The following is a 19,040-nucleotide window of genomic DNA, read 5'->3' on the forward strand; positions in this document are numbered from 1 at the left end:
AAAGACTCTATTCAATGATGAAAAGGTATGTTACAGAGTGGGAGAAAGTGTGTGCAATCTGCGTAGTGGACAAGGAACCATATCTAGAATACCTAAAATATTCTACAACTCAGCAGTTAAAAGAAAAGAAAGAAGGAAAAAACAATTAAATTAGAAAATGGCAAAATATTTGATGAACCATTTTACAGAAAAATATATACAGATGGATATTGATGAAAAGAGGCTCATATTTACTAACTCTAACAGAAATACAAATTGATTCAGGGGTATCAGTCTGTGAATCATCAGTCTTACACAATATGCAGACCTGTACCCCTGAAACAAATAATACATTATATGTTAATAAATTTTTAAAAATGTGTTTTGAAAAAAAAAAAAAGAACTCAGAAAAAATACAAATTCATAGCACAATGAGATATCACATCATACCTATTAGAAAAGCGAAATAACCCATTGTGACAATAGCAAATGCTGGGATGGATGAAGGGAAACTCTCTCATATATTGCTGGAGGGAATGTAAGTGAAATAGCCACACTGGAAAATAGAAAATAATGTTGCAATGCCCTAAAAAAAAAAAAAAAAAAAAAAAAAGCCTTATATTTGTGATGTAACTCAGCATCCACATTTATTTCTTTTTCTTTTTTAAGAATGTATTTATTTATTTAACAGAGAGAGAGAAAGATCAAAAGAAGGCAGAGGCAGGTGGCAGAGAGAGAGGGGGAAGCAGGCTCCCCACTGAGCAGAGGGCCTGATATGGGGCTCGATCCCAGGACCCTGAGACCATGACCTGAGCTGAAGGCTTAACCCACTTAGCCACCCAGGCATCCCTTCACGTTTTTTTCTTATATCTCAAAGAAATGAAAAATCTATACTAACATAAAAATGCATACATTATTGTTCTCTTTAGCTTTGTTCATATTTGCTTTACATTGAAAAACAAAAGCAAAAAGAAATGTCCCACAAATGATAAATAGTGGTATTTTCATACCATCTTATACTACTTGGAAATAAAAAGGAACCAATGATTGATATAGGCAACAACTTTGATGAATCCCAAAAGTTATTATGCGGAGTGGGGGAAAAAAAAAAGATCAATCCAAAAAGTTCACACACTATTATCATGCATGTAACATTCTCAAAATGACAAAAATTATGGTGCTAGAGAATATGTTAGTGGTCAGGAGTTGTTAAGGAGACTTTGAAAAAAAGGTGTGGGTGTGACTAAAGGGGATAAACTGAGAGATAACTTTGTGGTAATGGTGCAGTTCTGTATTTTGATTTTGGTGGTAGATACATGAATGTTAACATGGGATGAAATATCATAGAATTCTACACACTTATGCTGTAGCAATGTAAAATTCCTGGTGTTGTTACAATAGTTATGTAAGACGTAACCATTAGGAGAAACTCGAAAAGTATCAAGGACCTCTCTTTACTCTCTTTGTGACTTTCTGTGAATCTGTTTTTACCAAATGGTGGGTTCTTTCCTTATGCAATACCATTCACCAAATAGCCAAATAACAAGACAGTATTTGATAGTAATCAGGTAATCTATTCAATGGCCAGAAAATGAGGAAGGAGATCTCATGCTCTAAAGACACTTTGGCTTTGATTAAGTCTAATGGTCAGAGTTTTATGAAATTCAGGTAATTAAGGGGTTAGAAAGCAAGCTTATATCAGGCCATTGGGATGAAGAGAAAAGAGACTTCTCAGATTCAGAGTGCCACCTCTTCTCTTTCTTTAAATGGTGAAGTCATATCTATCATGACATTGGTAGGTATTTTTTTCCCTTATGGTAATGATCTTGAGGTCATCTGAAGAGCTAGCATGCTATCTGCACTGGCTCAAACTAGTTGAAAACTAGGTCATGGGGACCTGTTTGGACCTTGTGGCTTCTGTCACTTGACTGAATTTATGGTTTATGGTGGCAAGCAGCACCTGTAAGTAGGACTAGAAAACTGGGTTGTAGCTTGTTATTGAATCCCGGGTGACAAAATCTCTTCTCTATTTGCTCCTCATTCTTGAGGGCTCTTGGTGGGTGGAAGTCCATCTTTCACTTCTTCTTGCTGACATTGGACAACATATATCCTAGGGTAAAGGAGCAAAGTAGTTTCCTGGCTATCTTAAAGTAAGTTCGGTTGTCACCAGGATATAACCCCAAATGTTTATACCCTTGAGTATTTACCATCTGTAGTTTAACTGCCTCTAGTCTTTTGATAACAAAGCTTACCAAAAGAGCTCAAGAATGCAAGACCAAAAAGCAGCAAAATCAGGATTGTCACCAATGGGCCAAGAAAGGAAAGAGTCCAGGTAAAATTAGGTAAGACGTTTCTTACTTTGTCTTGGACTTTATTGGAACTGACCTTGGCTTTTCCAAAAGAGTAGAGCTTTTTGGCTTGATTGTAAAATTTACAGATATTAACTTTTACCTGGCCTGTGGTGTGATTATGAATTAACATTTCCTCCTTAAGTGATCCCAAGTCAAAATAATGGGAGAAAACTGTAACCTTAGTTTGGAAAATCATAGCTAGATATTCTAGGAAACTGGAAAAAATTAAGATCCAGCCCAACTTTATAGGTGAACAACAAACACTCAATAAATTAGAACTAGAATCTAACATCTGCAAAGGTGTGCTACTGAAACACTTTTTTTCTCTAAAGTCACCCTCATTTCCAAGGAGGAAATTAAGACTAACTATTCATAAAATCCAGTATTAACAAAAGAGGTCTAATTATTTATATAAGTGCAGCAAAAATGGTGATTGCCCGTGCTCACTTTGGCAGCACATATACTAAAATTGGAACGATACAGAGAAAATTAGCATGCCCCCTATACATGGGTGACATGCAAATTCATGAAGTATTCCATATTTTAAAAAAATTAGTGACTGCCCATAGAGTGTCTTTTAAATATTTATTTATTTTAGAGAGTGAGAAAGAGAGAGCAGGGGAGAGAGAGAATCTCAAGAATACTCCCTGCTGAGTGCACAGCCCAATGTGGGCCTCAGTCTCACCACTGTAAAATCATGGCCTGAGCAGAAATCAAGAGTTGAACATTCAATTGACAGAGTCATTCAGGCGCCCCTAGGGTCTTTTACATCTGCTCTGCTGGAACTTTTTATGAGCATTTTTAGAATTAACTTTAAATATTCTCTTTTTGATTAGCTTTACCTATAATACCTATAGATTTGGGTTACTTCCCTTCTTTTTGAGGTCCCCAAAATATCTTGAGTTTCCTGAGCCTGCCAGGAAGTGATCTTACTTGCTCTTCTGATAAGGCTCTTGGGAATTCTGTAAACAAGGTACCAGGCTGATTTTTAAAAAAGGGCTTTATTTGCACCATGAAGTCAGTCTTAGTTCCTTAAAGCTATCTGGTCACATTTGATTCTATACGTGTCCCTCTCAAATATGACATTCTACTCAAAGACTTGATAATATGACAAATATTTCTGTAATGGTGTCTTATTATAGGCAAAACAGATTCTTACTGAAATTATGAAATAATCCTAATCACCATGACTATAAGAATACTTACTGAGAGCTTTTAAATTCTGGAGTCATCAGGGAGAAAAAGATAAATTTGATATATTTCTTTATAAATAGATTTTTTAAGTTATAGATAAGAGCAAAAAATAATTTGGAAGAACAAACAGTGAACTAGTAATATTTTTAAAAAGAACCATAAAACTATAATTACCTTTTAAAAATTTTATTTAGTATTATGCTACTAATTTTTGCTTTGTTTGAATGTAGTGTTTTTCTTTCATTAGTTCTAGAGATTATTACTCAGTTTAGTTTCATGATCCTAAGAGTAATAGAAACCTGTACTCATCAAAAGTCCTTCCCATGAATCTTTTTAAAGATGAAACACATTTTACAAGATCATCAAAGCAATAGCTCTAAAAGACAAGACTCAAAATGCCCATGGTTAAAGATCTGGTAAGAGTATATTACAATGTAGTTGACAAGGAAATTTTGTTATTTGTATGACATATAACATTTTAATATTTAGAATTATGTGTTGTGTGCCTGTGTGACTCAGTTGTTTAAGTATCTGACATCAGCTCAGGTCGTGATCTCAGGGTCCTAGGAATCAGCCCCTTGTTGGACTACCTACTTGGTGAGGAGTCTGCTTTTCCCTCTCCCTCTCCCTCTACCCCCACTTGTGTGTTCTCTCTCTCAAATAAACAATTATTTCTAAAAAAAAAAAAAAAAAAAAAAAAAAAGAATTACAGGTGATTACATTATGGAACAACATATTAAAATTTCAGGAATTTATGGACTGTTAAAGCATTTACCTATATAATAAAACCAAAGAAAAATTATCATCAGTTCATTGATAATGGTTCCCATGCTCCTTATCATAGCACATGAATAAATCTAATTTGTCAAAAATGCTTCATTTAGAGTTTGAATTTTGTGAAAGTTTGTTAAATTCTCCAGAAGGTTTTTTTGTGTGTGTGAGGTATATTAGTTTTTATTGCCAAGCTGTGCTTCCTTATTATTATTATTATTATTATTATTATTATTATTTTACGTTATGTTAGTCATCTTACAGTATGTCATTAGTTTTCAATGTAGTGCTTTAAGTTTCATTATTTGTGTATAACACCCAGTGCTCCATGCAATATATGCCCTCCTTAATACCCATCACCAGGCCAACCCATTTCCCCAAAACCTCTCCCTTCAAAACCCTCAGTTTATTTCTCAGAGACTGAGAATGTTTTAAAGCTCATGTTTAAGTAGGATTACAGATCGCTGTATAATTTAATACTGTATCTGTTTAACTAAGATGACAATAAGAGAGTCTACAGAAGGTTAAATAGTTATTAGCAAGACTTATCTTTCTTAATATTGAGAAGATTTAATTCTTTAATTAATTGAAGACCTGATAAAAATAAAACAAAGAAACTGTTTTTGTTTTTGTTTTGAGACAGATGAAGCGAAAAAAATTGTTTATACATATTTAAAGTAGACCAACAATATAAGCAAATCTTGTTATCTTTTAACAGAGAGAAAAAACAGTTTAATCTCCATCCAGTGTATCTATTCCTTTTAATCTTCATCCTGACCATGCATAAAATATTTTAAAGATTCTTTTTTACAACTTCGTTAAAAAATTTGCATTTAGGGGTGCCTGGGTGGCTCAGTGGGTTAAGCCTCTGCCTTTGGCCCGAGTCATGGTCTCAGGGTCCTGGGATCGAGCCCTACATCAGGCTTTCTGCTCAGTGGGATGCCTGCTTCCCCCCTCCCCTCTCTGCCTGCTGCTCTGCCTACCAGTGGTCTCTCTCTCTCTGTCTAATAAATAAAATCTTTAAAAAAAATTGCATTTAGATTATGTCCTAAGGTTTTCCTCTTTATACCAGTCTTATTTTAGGATAAAATTATATTTTTTTCTTAACAAAAATGTATTCCCAACCCTCATAACATTTTTACCAAAACAGCTACCTCATTTTATTTGCATACAGAGTTGTTTTCCTTATTATTTCCAATAGTCTTAATTACATATGTTAGAATGTTTAATGCTTTATAGCCTTAATCTCTAGTAGAAACTACATAATAATTGTGAACTGTCATACCAGAATTTTTTAGATCAGCAACTTTATTAATATATAATTTTTAGAAATATGTGTTTTCTATAGTATAATCTTTTAATAAAGCTTATTTATTAACAGACCCAAAATTATCTTCAGTTTTTTCTGTAATAATAAGATGAAAGTAGACAAACTTACGATTAGTAATCAATGTTTTGCTATTTTATCACATTTGGAAAAGATTTAGATGTTCAATTATTTTAACTCAATTTATCATTTAACCTAGAAAAACTTTAAAGTTGCAGGTTCCCAAAGATTTTGGAAGTGACTTAAAAGTATACCTATAGAGTTAAGATGGCAGATAGTGGAAGGACCCTATGTTTCACTCATCCCTCCAATATAGCCAGATGAATATCAAGTCATTATGGACACTGAAGAAATTGATTTGAGAACTGAGAGAACCAACTGCAGATCTAGACTGAGAAAAACAGCCACATCATGGAAGGTAAGAGCTGCAGATAGTTGATTTGGGGCAGAAAAGAATTGCTGCTGCTGTGGAGCAGAGGGAGCCCTGACTGCAGAGGAGTGAGAGAGAAAGAGAGAGGGGGAGAGAGATAGATAAAGATCGAGAGAGCGAGATAGGGGGAGAGAGAGCAAGTGATAGAGCAGCAAGCAGGGGATTGCACAAGAAAAACTCTTGCTTCACCCTGAGGCATCTGGGTGGCTCAGTGGGTTAAGCCTCTGCCTTTGGATTAGGTCATGACCTCAGGGTCCTGGGATGGAGCCCCACATTGGGCTTTCTTCTCAGCAGGGATCCTGCTTCCCCCTCTTTCTCTGTCTGCCTCTCTGCCTATTTGTGATCTCTGTAAAACAAACAAACAACAACAACAACAAAAAAAACCTCTTCCCCAAAATCATGCACAGGGAAAAGTTGAGGAGCTGGCTACCTCAAAGTCTGAAGTATGGAGGTCTACACCTTCAGCAGAACCCTGCCTGTTGGACTTAATTGTGATCCTGTGGGAAAGGACAGAGGCCTGGGAGTGGGAAATGTGGTCTGAGGATCCCTTGGGTTGCATGGAAAGAAGTGGTTCCCCTTCTTGTAGTGCATTTGGGAAAAGTGGCACAACTATTACAGGGAAAAAGAGAACCAGTAGGGAATAATATACTGCCCTCTTCATTAGCATAGGAACAGAGACACCTGCTGAGGGCAGCAAAACTTGGTGCCAGCTTTTTGTTGTGTCTACCATGAACTCTAAACTGTTGCATGGTTGTGCAACTGCTTTTCAGGGACAAGCCAGTACCAGCCACAGTGTGGTGACACCCTACCTCAGAAGATCAGTGTAGTCCTGTGCCATACCAGGTCCCTAAAATTTGGAATTTTGAAACCCAACTATATCCTTGAGATAAAACACAAGAATGCAGTGCAACCTGGGAGGCAGACAGTTAGACATAGATAGGGTGAAGGCAGGGATCTGACAGAGACCAGGTACACAAGAGAGGAGTTCATTCTTCTGTGAGGGCTTCCTGAAGGGTGGAAGTTATGAACTTCCAACTCTGAGTATAAGAGAATGTCAGACATGACACCATTTCCTCCCTACCCCACCCATCAATAATGACAGACTTCAGTGAGCAACACAGAGCCTCCAGTGGAGGCTGGAGCTGCTTACACCAAGCCCCACCCCCCTGCACCCTGCAGGTGCATCCTCACAAGGGCAAGTACACCTGAAAAACAATGCAGCAGGCCAATCCCCCAGAAAACCAGCACAAACCCCTCACATGCACCAAGTCCACTGATCACAGTAGTTATAAGACTTCAGTTCTAGGTGAAATAGGATATAACTTTTTGTATTTTATTTTAGACAAACAGCATGAAAAAGGGGGTTCAGAGCACAGGGAGAGAATCTTAAGCAGGTTCCATGTCCAAAATGAAGCCAGACACAGTGTTTGATCACATGGCATTGAGATCATGATCTGAACTGAAATCAAGAGTTGGATACTTAACTGATTGAGCCACCCAGACCCCCTGAAAATCTAGTTTCTTTTAATAATCAGACAAAAACACACCTAATTAAAACTTACTACACAGTAGACAAAGCCCAAACACTTCCAACTGGAGACAAGGAGAGACTCTGAAGAAGACTGATCTGAGGGTAGAAGTAGATAAAACACAATAGCAGGGTCTGAACTGAAATACACTGAAACACCAGACCCAAGACAGTATAGGATCTCTTCTTAATATAGCCATTACTGTCAGGAGTAGAAATATAGCAGGCTTTCCTAACATACACCGCCCCCCCCCAACAAACAAACAAAAACAGTGACCTAAACAAAATGACAAGATGGAGGAATTCACCCAAAAAGAAAGAACAAGAAGAAGTCATGGCCAGGGGTTTTATAAAAAAAAATATAATTAAAGTACCTGAGGCAGAATTTAAAACAATAATCATAAGAATAATAACAGGGCTTGAGAAAAGCATAGGAGACACTAGAGAATCACTTACTTCAGAGATAAAAGAGGTAAAAACTTGACAAACTAAATAAATAAATAAATAAATACAAACAAAAACAAAACCCACAAAACAAACAAACCAAAAAACCTAAAAAACAAAAAACAAAAGAACAAACAAACAACAAAACTCTGTAACCAAGATGGAGAATTGGATGCAATGGCAATGAGGATGGACAAATCAGAACAAATCAGTGATATAGATGATAAAATTATGGAGTATGATGAAGCTGAAAGGAAAAGAGAAAGAAAAGCATTGTATCATGAAAGTAGACTTAGGGAATTCAGTGACTCCTGAAAGTGTAATAATCTTTGTATCATAGTAGTCCAGAAGAAGAGAAGTAAAGAGGGATAGAGGGTTTAACAAATTATAGCTGAAAATTTTCCTAATCTGGGAAGGAAACAGACATCAAAATCCAAGAGGTACAGAGAAATCCCACCAAATTCAACAAAAGCCAGAAAACACTAAAACATATCATAGTCAAATCACAAAATACACAGACAAGGACAGAATTCTGAGAGCAACAAGGAAAACAAGTCCTTAACCTACAAGAGAAGACAAATCAGGTTCACAGCAGATCTGTCCACAGATAAATGGTAGGCCAGAAGACAGTGGCATGCTATATTCAATGTGCTGAATGGGAAAAAACATGAAGCCAGTAATACTTTATCCACCAAGGCTGTCATTAAGAATAGAAGATAAAGAACTTCCCAGACAAACAAAAACTAAAACAGTTCATGACCACTAAACCAGCCCTGCAAGAGATAATAAAGGGGACTCTGAGTGGGAAGGAAAGAACAAAAATAACAAAGACTAAAAAAAGAAAAAAGAACATCACCATAAACACCAAATTTACAGGAAACACACTGGCACTAACTTCATATCTATCAATAATTATTCTAAATGTAAATGGGCTAAATGCTTCAATCAAAAGACATAGGGTATCAGAAGGGGTTAAAAAAAAGATCCATCTATATCCTGCCTACAAAGAAACTCATTTTAGAGCTAAAGGCACCTATAGATTGAAATTGAGGGGATGGAGAACAGTGTATCATGCTAATGGACACCAAAAGAAAACTGGAGTAGTCACACTTATATCAGACAAACTAGATTTTAAACCAAAGACTGTAACAAGAGATGAAGAAGGGAACTCTAACATAATTAAGGGGTGTATCCAACAAGAAAATTTAACAAATGTAAACACTTATGCTTCCAACTTGGGAGTACACAAATATATAAATCAATTAATAACAAACATGAAGAAACTAATTGATAGTAATACAAGAATAATAGGGGACTTTAACATACCACATACAGAAATAGAGAGACAGCTAAGCAGAAAACCAACAAGGACACAATGGCTTTGAATAACACACTGGACCAGATGGACTGAACAGATATATTCAGAACATTTCATCCTAAAGCAGTAAAATGCATATTGTTTTTAAATACCTATAGAACATTTCCAAAAGGGATCACTTACTGGATCACAAGTCAGGCCTCACCAAATACAAAAAGAATGAAATCATATTAACCATATTTTCAAAACACAACACTATGAAGCTTGAAGTAAACCACAAGATAAAATTTGGGAAAACCACAAACATATGGAAGTTAAAGTACATCCTACTAAAGAATGAATGGGCAAACCAGGAAATTAAAGAAGAAGAAAGAAAATACACGGATGGAAATGAAAATGACAAAACAATTGTCCAGAACATTTTGGGATACAGCAAAGATGGTACTAATGTGGAAATACATTGCAATACAACTATCTCAAAACAAGAAATCCTCAAATACACAATCTAACTTTTCACTTAAAGGAACTTGAAAAAGAAAAGAAAATAAAACCTAAACCAGAAGAAGAAGGGAAATAATAAAGGTTAGAGCAGAATAAATGATAGAGAAAAAGACAAACAAAAATCAACAGAACAAATCAATAAAACCAAAGAGTTAGTTCTTTGAAAGAATTTAAAAAATTGATAAACCCCAAGTCAAACTTATCAAGAAGAAAAGAGAAAGGACCCAAATAAGTAAAATCACGAATGAAAGATTAGAGATCCCAATCAACACCACAGAAATACAATCATTAGAGAATATTATGAAAAATTATACATTAAGAAACTGGGCAATCTGGAAGAAATTCCTAGAAACATATGAATTATGAAAACTGAAACAGGAAGAAATAGAAAATTTGAACAGGCCCATAGCCAGCAAAGAAATGGAATCAGTAATAAAAAATCTCCCAAAAAACAAGAGTCCAGATCTGGATGGATTCCCAGGGGAATTCTACCAACAATTTAAAGAAGAATTGATACCTATTCTTCTGAATCTGTAACAAAAAAATAGAAATGGAAGGAAAACTTCCAAATTTATTCTATGAGACCAGCATTACATTGGTTCCAAACCCACACAAAGACCCCACTAAAAAGAAGAATTGCAGACCAATAGTTCTGATGAAAATAGGTGGAAAAGTTCTCAACAAGGTATTAACTAATTGAATCCCAGAATACTTTAAACATTTAATTCACCATGATCAAGTGGTATTTATTCCTGGCCTGCTGGGGTAGTTTAATATCTGCAAATCAATCAATGTGATACATCACATTAATAAAAGAAAGAATAAGAACCATATGGTCCTCTCAATAGATGCAGAAAAAGCATTTGTCAAAACACAGCATCCTTTCTTGATAATAACCCTCAAGAAAGTAAGGATAGAAGGAACATGCCTCAACATGATAAAGGCCATACATGAAAGACCCACAGCTAATATCCTCGATGGAGAAAAAACTGAAATATTTTCCTCTATGGTCAGGAACAAGACATGGATGTCCATCCTCACATGGGTTGTAGCAACTTCTTACTAGATATGTCTCCAGAGGCAAGGAACAATAAAACTGTTAGGACTTCCCCGAGATAAAATGCTTCTTCAAGTGAAGGAAACAATCAACAAAACTAGAAGGTGACCTACAGAATAGAAGATATTTGCACATGACATATCAGATAAAGTATCCAAAATCTATAAAAATACTTACCAAACTCAACACCCCAAAAGTGAATAATCCAGTTAAGAAATGGACAGAAGGGGCGCCTGGGTGGCTCAGTGGGTTAAAGCCTCTGCCTTCAGCTCAGGTCATGATCCCAGGGTCTTGGGATCGAGCCCTGCATCGGGCTCTCTGCTCAGCGGGGAACCTGCTTCCTCCTCTCTCTCTCTCTCTCTCTCTCTGCCTGCCTCTCTGCCTACTTGTGATCTCTGTCTGTCAAATAAATAAATAAAATCTTAAAAAAAAAAAAGAAATGGACAGAAGACATGAACAGATATTTCTCCAAAGAAGACATATAGTAGGACAACAGATACATGAAAGAAAAAAATGTTCAAATCACTCATCATCAGAGAAATACAAATCAAAACCACCATGAGATACCACCTCACACCTGTCAGAATGGCTAAAATTAACAGCTCAGGAAATAACAGATGTTGACAAGAATGCAGATAAAGGCGAACCCTCTTACATTGTTGGTGAGACTGCAAACTAATGTAGCTACTTGGGAAAGGAGTATGGAGATTCCTCAAGAAGTTAAAAATAGAACTACCCTATGACCCGTCAATCACATTACTAATTATTTATCCAAAGGTTACAAAAATACTGATCAAAAGGAGCATATGCACCCTGATGTTTATAGCAGCACTATCAACTACAACCAAATTATGGAAAGAGCCCAAATGTCCATCAACTGATAAATGGATACAGAAGATGTGGTGTGTGTGTGTGTGTGTGCATATACACACATATATGTACGTATACAAAAGATGTGGTGTATGTGTATATTACACACACACCCACACCATACATATACACACACACATGCACACACAGACAGTGGAATATTATCTAGCCATCAAAAGGAATGGTATCTTGCCATTTGTGATGATGTGGATGGAGCTACAGTGTATTATGCTAAATGAAATATATCAGTCAGAGAAAGACAAATATATGATTTCACTCATATGTGGAATTTAAGAAACAAAAATGAATATAGGAAAGGGAAGGAAAAACAAGATAAAAACAGAGAGGGAAGCAAACGAAAAACAGACTTAAAAAATTATTTATTTCTTTGAGATACAGAGACAGAGTTAACAAGAGAGACCATGAGCAGAGCGGAGAAGGAGAATCAGACTCCTTGCTGAGCAGGGAGCTGAATGAGGGGCTCAATCCCAGGACTCTGGGTCATGACTGGAGTTAAAGATGGACACTTAACTGACTGAGCTACACAGGCACCCCCACAAAAAAGACTCTTAATTATAGAGAGCAAGCTGAGGGTTGCTGGGGGGAGATGTGTGGGGGGATGAGCTAAATGGGTGATGGACATTAAGGAGGTCAATTTTGTCATGAGCACTGGGTGCTGTATGTAAGTGATGAATCACTAAATTCTACTCCTGAAATTAAAACTACACTATATGTTAACTAACTTGAATTTAAATAAAATCTTGGGAAGAAAAAATATATGAAGAACATAAACAACTGAACACCCCAAAAACAAAGAGTCTAATTAAAAATGGGCAGAGACATGGATAGACATTTCTCCAAATGAGACATCCAAATGACCAACAGACACATGAAAAGATGCACAACATCATTCATTATCATGGAAATGCAAAGAAAAACTACCATTAAATATCACCTCACACCTGTCAGAAGGTTTACAATCAAAAACACAAGAATCAACTCTTGTTTAATAAATAGGATGTAGACAAATAGGAACCCATTGCACACTGTCGGTAGGAGCACAAACTGGCGAGGCCACTAGGATAACAGTATGGAATTTCCTCAAAAATCTAAAAACATAACTATCATATGATCCAGTAATTGCACTACTGAGTATTTACCACGAAAATACAAAACCACTAATTGAAAGCATCTTGACATTTATAGCAGCATTATCTATAACAACCAAATAATGGAATCATCTCAAGTGTTCAGTGATAAATGAATACATAAAATAGATTATATATATATATATATAAATGAAATATTATTCAGCCATAAAAAGAGTAAACTCTTTCCATTTGCAACATGGGTGGAGCTATAAAGTATAATGATAAGTGAAATAATTCAATCAGAGAAAGAGAAATATCATATGATTTCACTCATGTATGGATTTTTAGAAACAAATGAACAAAGAGAATAAAAGGAGAGAATAAAACCAAGAAACAGACTCCCAACTATAAAGAACAAACTTGTGGTTACTAGAATGTAAATGGATGGGGGATGGATGAAATTATTGATGGGGATTAAAAAGTGTCATTGGTGAGCAACAAGTAATGTATGAAATTGTTGAATCACTGTATTGTACACCTGAAACAAATGTAACACTGTGTTTTAATTATACTGAAATTAAAATAAAAACTTAGAAGTTTGGGAAGAAGTTGAAGTAGGACACCCAACTCACTCTGTCCCATGTTTACAACTACATATCATCCACATTCAATTCAATAAGCCGGAGGGTGATTGAAAAACTGCCATGACAAACTCCATGAGTAAATAAAGAGAAGAAACTGCATCTTGAAAGTCTGAGAAGTCAGAAGGTCAGGGAGAGGTTGCTGGCAGGTGGGAGAGAATAGCAAACTGAAGAGAGCTTACCACGAGAGAGCACATAAGAGGAAAGCTGATCTCCATAATATTTGGCTTTGAGAAGCAAAGGAACTGAATTCCATGAGTTTGTATAACCAACGTGACTTAGAGCCTAGAATGTTAAAAAGCACTTGTCTCAGCACTGTGCCAGCAGAAGAGTGAGTGATAGTTGGGTTGCTGCCCTTAAACAGACAGCAGCTCACAAAGAGGGGCAACATAAAAACCGAAGTTTACATAATGTTCCCAGGGAGCTAACAGAAGACTGATCTGGGGACGCCTGGGTGGCTCAGTTGGTTAAGCAGCTGCCTTCAGCTCAGGTCATCATCCTGGGATCGAGTCCCACATCGGGCTCCTTGCTCGGCAGGGAGCCTGCTTCTCCCTCTGCCTCTAGCCTGCCACTCTGTCTGCCTGTGCTTACTCTCTCTCTCTCTCTCTAACAAATAAATAAAATCTTAAAAAAAGAAGAAGAAGAAGACTGATCTGTTCATAGTGACTTTGGCACATGTTGTGGGACTTCTCCTAAAGTGAAGAAGCTGGCAGGTGCCAATAAACACAAATACCTGGAGAGCTGCAAAGACACTTGCTAACTAACCTGTTAGCAGTGTGTCACACCCATGAGTTCTCACCAACTCCAAGCCTGCTAGCCCTGGCTCTGGACTCAGAGCAAGCTTTGCTAAGGGTACAGACCAAATTTTGTTAAAGCCTCATGCTCACCCTGCCCAGCATCCTGATGCACACTGCTGCCCCATACCAACCACAATGAGCCATTACACAGTTCCCAGCCATTGTGCTGCACCAGGCTGGGTGTCTCCAGCCACCATCCCATATAAGACCCAGATGTACTTGGCCATTACCACATGCTGTGCCCAGTCTTATACACCTGTCTACTATAGACCATGAGCCTAAGCTACCACAAGTCTTTGCATATCTGGCATAGTACTGGTAGCCCAGTGTACATGTTGCTAAAACCACCACCCTGCTTCCAAGTTCCCCAAGGGCACACTCGCTCAGAGCTGGTCTGCCTGGGTCCAACTAACACCACAAAAAGCAAGAAAAGTCCACAACAGGCAGAGAGTCAATGAAGATGATGCACTAAAAGAAAAAAAAAAATGATTCAGACACAACAGCAGGAAATAGCAACACATAGGACACTCCTGAAGTACCAGGTTCTCATGAAAAGGGATATTGAACTCCAGGGCACTCCAGTAGCTCATCATCATAAACTCATTACTTTCAAGACCTGAAGATGCAGCAACTTGCCTGATAGAGACTTTAAGGCAATAATCATAAAGATACTCACTGGACTTGTGCAAAGAGTAGAAAGGATGAGTGAGATTCAACACATAGATAAGGAATAACATAGTGGAAATGAAGGGCACAAAAAAATGAAATGAGAAATACTTCATGGACTGATTGTCAGGATGAAAGAGGCAGAAGAACAAATTAGTGACCTAGATGACATAGTGAAGGAAAGTAATCAAGGTGAAGAAAAGAGAGAAAAAGAATTGTGCAAAATGAGAACAGATTTTGGGAACTCACTGGCTTTAACAAACATTATAACATTCATATTAGAGGAGTCATGGTAGAATAAGAGAGAGAAAAGGGGGCAGAAAAATATATTGGAAGAGATAATAGATGAAAACCTTCCTACTCTGGGGAAGAGAACAGATATCTGGATCCAGAAGGCACAGAGAACTTCCATCAAAATCAACAAAAGAAGTACTCCACCAAGATATATTGCAATTAAATTTGAAAAATATAATTATAAAGACAAAAATTAAAAAGTAGAAAGATAAAAGACAGCAATAAGTTCAGTGTCCCTTTTCATGACAAGGGGAAACCTAAAAGGCTAGCAGGAGATTTTTCAACAGAAATTGCAGAGCAAAGGGAGTGGCATGATATATTCAAAGTGTTGAATGGGAAAAATATGAAGCCAAGAGTACTCTTTCTGACACGGCTATCATTCAAAATATAGAAATAGAATTTCTGAAAAGAAAAATAAAGGAATTCATGACCACTAAACTACCCATGAAAGAAATATTAAAAGGGATTGTTTGGGCGGAAAGGAGAGACCAAGTGGTATAGAGAGGTAGGAAATACAAAAGCAGTAAAAATGAATATTTCTATAAAAAAACAATAAAGAAACCCACAAAAAAGATATAAAATATAATAACATATACCTAACATGCAGGGAGGAAAGGGGATAAGAATACATTCAATTGTAAATGACCATCAACTTAATATAGATAGCTATATGCAGAAGAGATTATATACAAACCTAATGGTAATCATACAAAAACACCACTAATAATTATGTAAACTGTAAAGAGAAATAAATCCAAATATATCAATAAAAAATTAATAAAACATAAAAGAGAGAAAGGAAAGAAAGATCAGAGAAAATCTTCAGAAACAATCACAAAACTAGTAAAATGGCAATAAGTATGTATCTATCAACTATTAATTTGAATGAAAATGGACTAAATGCTCTAATCCAAAGACATAGTGAGGCAGAATGGATAAGAAAACAAGACTCATCTATATGCTGCCTACAACAGACTCATTTTGGACCTAGAGTCACCTGCATATTGAAAGGTAGGGAATGGAAAAATATCTAGCATGCAAATGGATGTCACAAGAAAGTCTGCAATATTTATATTGGACAAATTAGATTTCAAAGCAAAGAATGTAACAAGAAACAAAGAAGGATACCATATAATACTGAAGGAGACAATCCAACAAGAAAATATAACAATTGTAAATATTTATGCACCTAACATAGGAACACCCAAATACACAAAACATTTAATAACAAACATAATGGAACAAATTGACAGTAATACATTGATAGTAGGGAAATTTAACAACCACTTAAATCAATGAACATATCATCCAAAAAAAAAAAAATTCAAGAAGGAAAAATTGATCTGAATGCCATACTGCAACATATGGATTTAATAGATATATTCAGAATATTTCATCCTAAAACAGCAGAATATACATTGTTATCTAGTACTCATGGAACATTCTCCAGAATAGATCATATATTAGTCCACAAAACAAGCCTTAAAAAATTCAAGATCAAAACCATACTGTGCATCTTTTCTGACCACAACACTATGAAACTAAAACACACTAAAATACTAAAACACACACAAAATGTAGAAAGACCAGAAACATATGGAGTTTGAATAACATGCTAATAAACAATGAATTAGTTAACCACAAAATCAAAAAGGAAATTAAAAACTACCTGGAAACAAATTAAAATGAAAACACCACAGACCAAAATAAGAATGGGGTAAAAGCAGTCAAAAGAGGGAAGTATATAGTAATGCAGGCCTATCTCAAGAAGCAAGAAAAATCTGATAAATAACCTAACCTTAAACCTAAAGAAGCTAGAAAAAAAAATAAACTAAACCTGAAAGAAGCAGAAGGAAGAACATAACAAAAATTAAAGCAGAAATAAGTCATATAGAAACTAAAAGCAAAAAACAATGACCGGGTAATGGGCATTATTGTGAAGGCCATGTGATGTTATGAGCACTGAGTATTATATGCAACTAATGAATCATTGAACACTACACCAAAAACTAATGATGTACTATATGTTGGCTAACTTAATTTAAATTAAAAAAATAAACAAACACAGTGAAACAGATTGATGAAACCAAAACTGGTTCTTTGAAAAAAAAATCAATAAATTTATAAATTTCTAGACAGACCTATCAAGAAAACAGAAGAAAGGACTCAAATAAATAATAACAAAACCAAGAGAGGAGAAATAACAATCAGAAACCATAATCAATACCACAGAAATGCATACAATCATAAGAAAATATTATGAAAAACTGTATGCCAAAAACTTGGACAACCTAGAAGAAATATACACATTTCTAGAACATATAAACTATTAAAACTGAAACAGGAATAAATAGACAACTTGAAGAAAACAATAACAACAAAGAAATTGAATTAGTAATTAAAAAACTCCAACAAACAAATTGCATGATCAGATGACTTCACAGGTAAATTCTACAAACATTAAAGAAGAATTAATACCTATTATTCTCAAACTATTCAAAAAAATAGAAAAGTTGGGAAAACTCTCAAATTCATACTGTGGGACCAGTATTACCCTGATACCAAAACCAGATAAACACATTAAAAAACAAAACAAAACAAAAACTACAAGACAATATCCTTGATGAACATAGATGTAAAAATCCTCAACTAAATATTAGCAAACTGAATTTAACAATACATTAAAAAAATTCAACATGATCAAGTGGGATTTATTCCCAAGTTGCAACTCTGGTTCAATGTTCACAAATCAATCAACATGATACATCATCTAAAAAGAAAGTATAAGAACCATATGATCATTTGAATAGATGTACAAAAAACTTTTGATAAAGTACAACATCAATTCATGATAAAAGCACTTAACAAAATGGGGATAGAGGAAATATACCTCAACATAATGAAGACCATATATATGAAAAACTCACAGTAAGTATCATCCTCAATGTAGAAAAACAGAGCTTTTCCCCTAGGATAAGAACAACACAAGGATGCACACTCTCACTACTTTTATTGGACATAGTACAGGAAGTGCTAGCCACAGTGATTTAAAATAAATAAAAGGCACATAATTTGGCTAAGAAGTCATATTTTCACTATTTGCAGCTGGCATAATAGTATATAGGGAGAACCGGAAAGACTATGCCAAAAAAAACTGTCAGAACCGATTAATTAATTCAATAAAATTGCAGGATACAAAATCAATGTACAGAAATGTGTTGCATTTCTATACACCACTACCAAAACAGCAGAATGAGAAATTAAGAAAGCAATCACATTAATAATTACACCAATAAGAATAAATACTTACAAATAAACCTAACTAAAGAGGTGAAAGTCCTGAAATCCAAAAGTTATAAAAAACTGATGGAAGAAACTAAAGAGGACACAAAGAAATGGAAAGGCATCCCATGGTCACAGATTAGAAGAGCAAATCTTGTTAAAGTGTCTATATACCCAAAGCAATCTACACATATAATGTCATCCCTATCAAAATGCCACCAGCATTTTTCACAGAGCTAGTATAGACAATCTTAAAATTTGTACGGAACCACAAAAGACCCCAAATATTTAAAGCAATCTTGTAAAAGAAAAGCAAAACTGGAGGCATCACAATTCTGGACTTGACGTTATATTACAATGCTATAGTGATCAAAACAACATGGTACTGACACAAAAACAGGTACATGGATCCATGAAACAAAACAGAAAACCCAGAAAATAACCCACAATTATATGGTCAATTAATCTTCAACAAAACAGGAAGGAGTATCCAATGTGA

General features: G+C 35.6%; 1 non-coding gene across 1 annotated transcript; it reads left to right on the forward strand.

The window, feature by feature from the left end:
- Positions 1 to 2,769: 2,769 nt before the first annotated feature.
- LOC132007901 (U6 spliceosomal RNA) lies at positions 2,770 to 2,876 on the forward strand. Its single transcript, XR_009401457.1, has one exon. It is a non-coding gene; the product is annotated as a U6 spliceosomal RNA (small nuclear RNA).
- Positions 2,877 to 19,040: the final 16,164 nt, after the last annotated feature.

This window comes from Mustela nigripes, chromosome X, assembly GCF_022355385.1.
Source record: "Mustela nigripes isolate SB6536 chromosome X, MUSNIG.SB6536, whole genome shotgun sequence".
Taxonomy (NCBI): Eukaryota; Metazoa; Chordata; class Mammalia; order Carnivora; family Mustelidae; genus Mustela; species Mustela nigripes.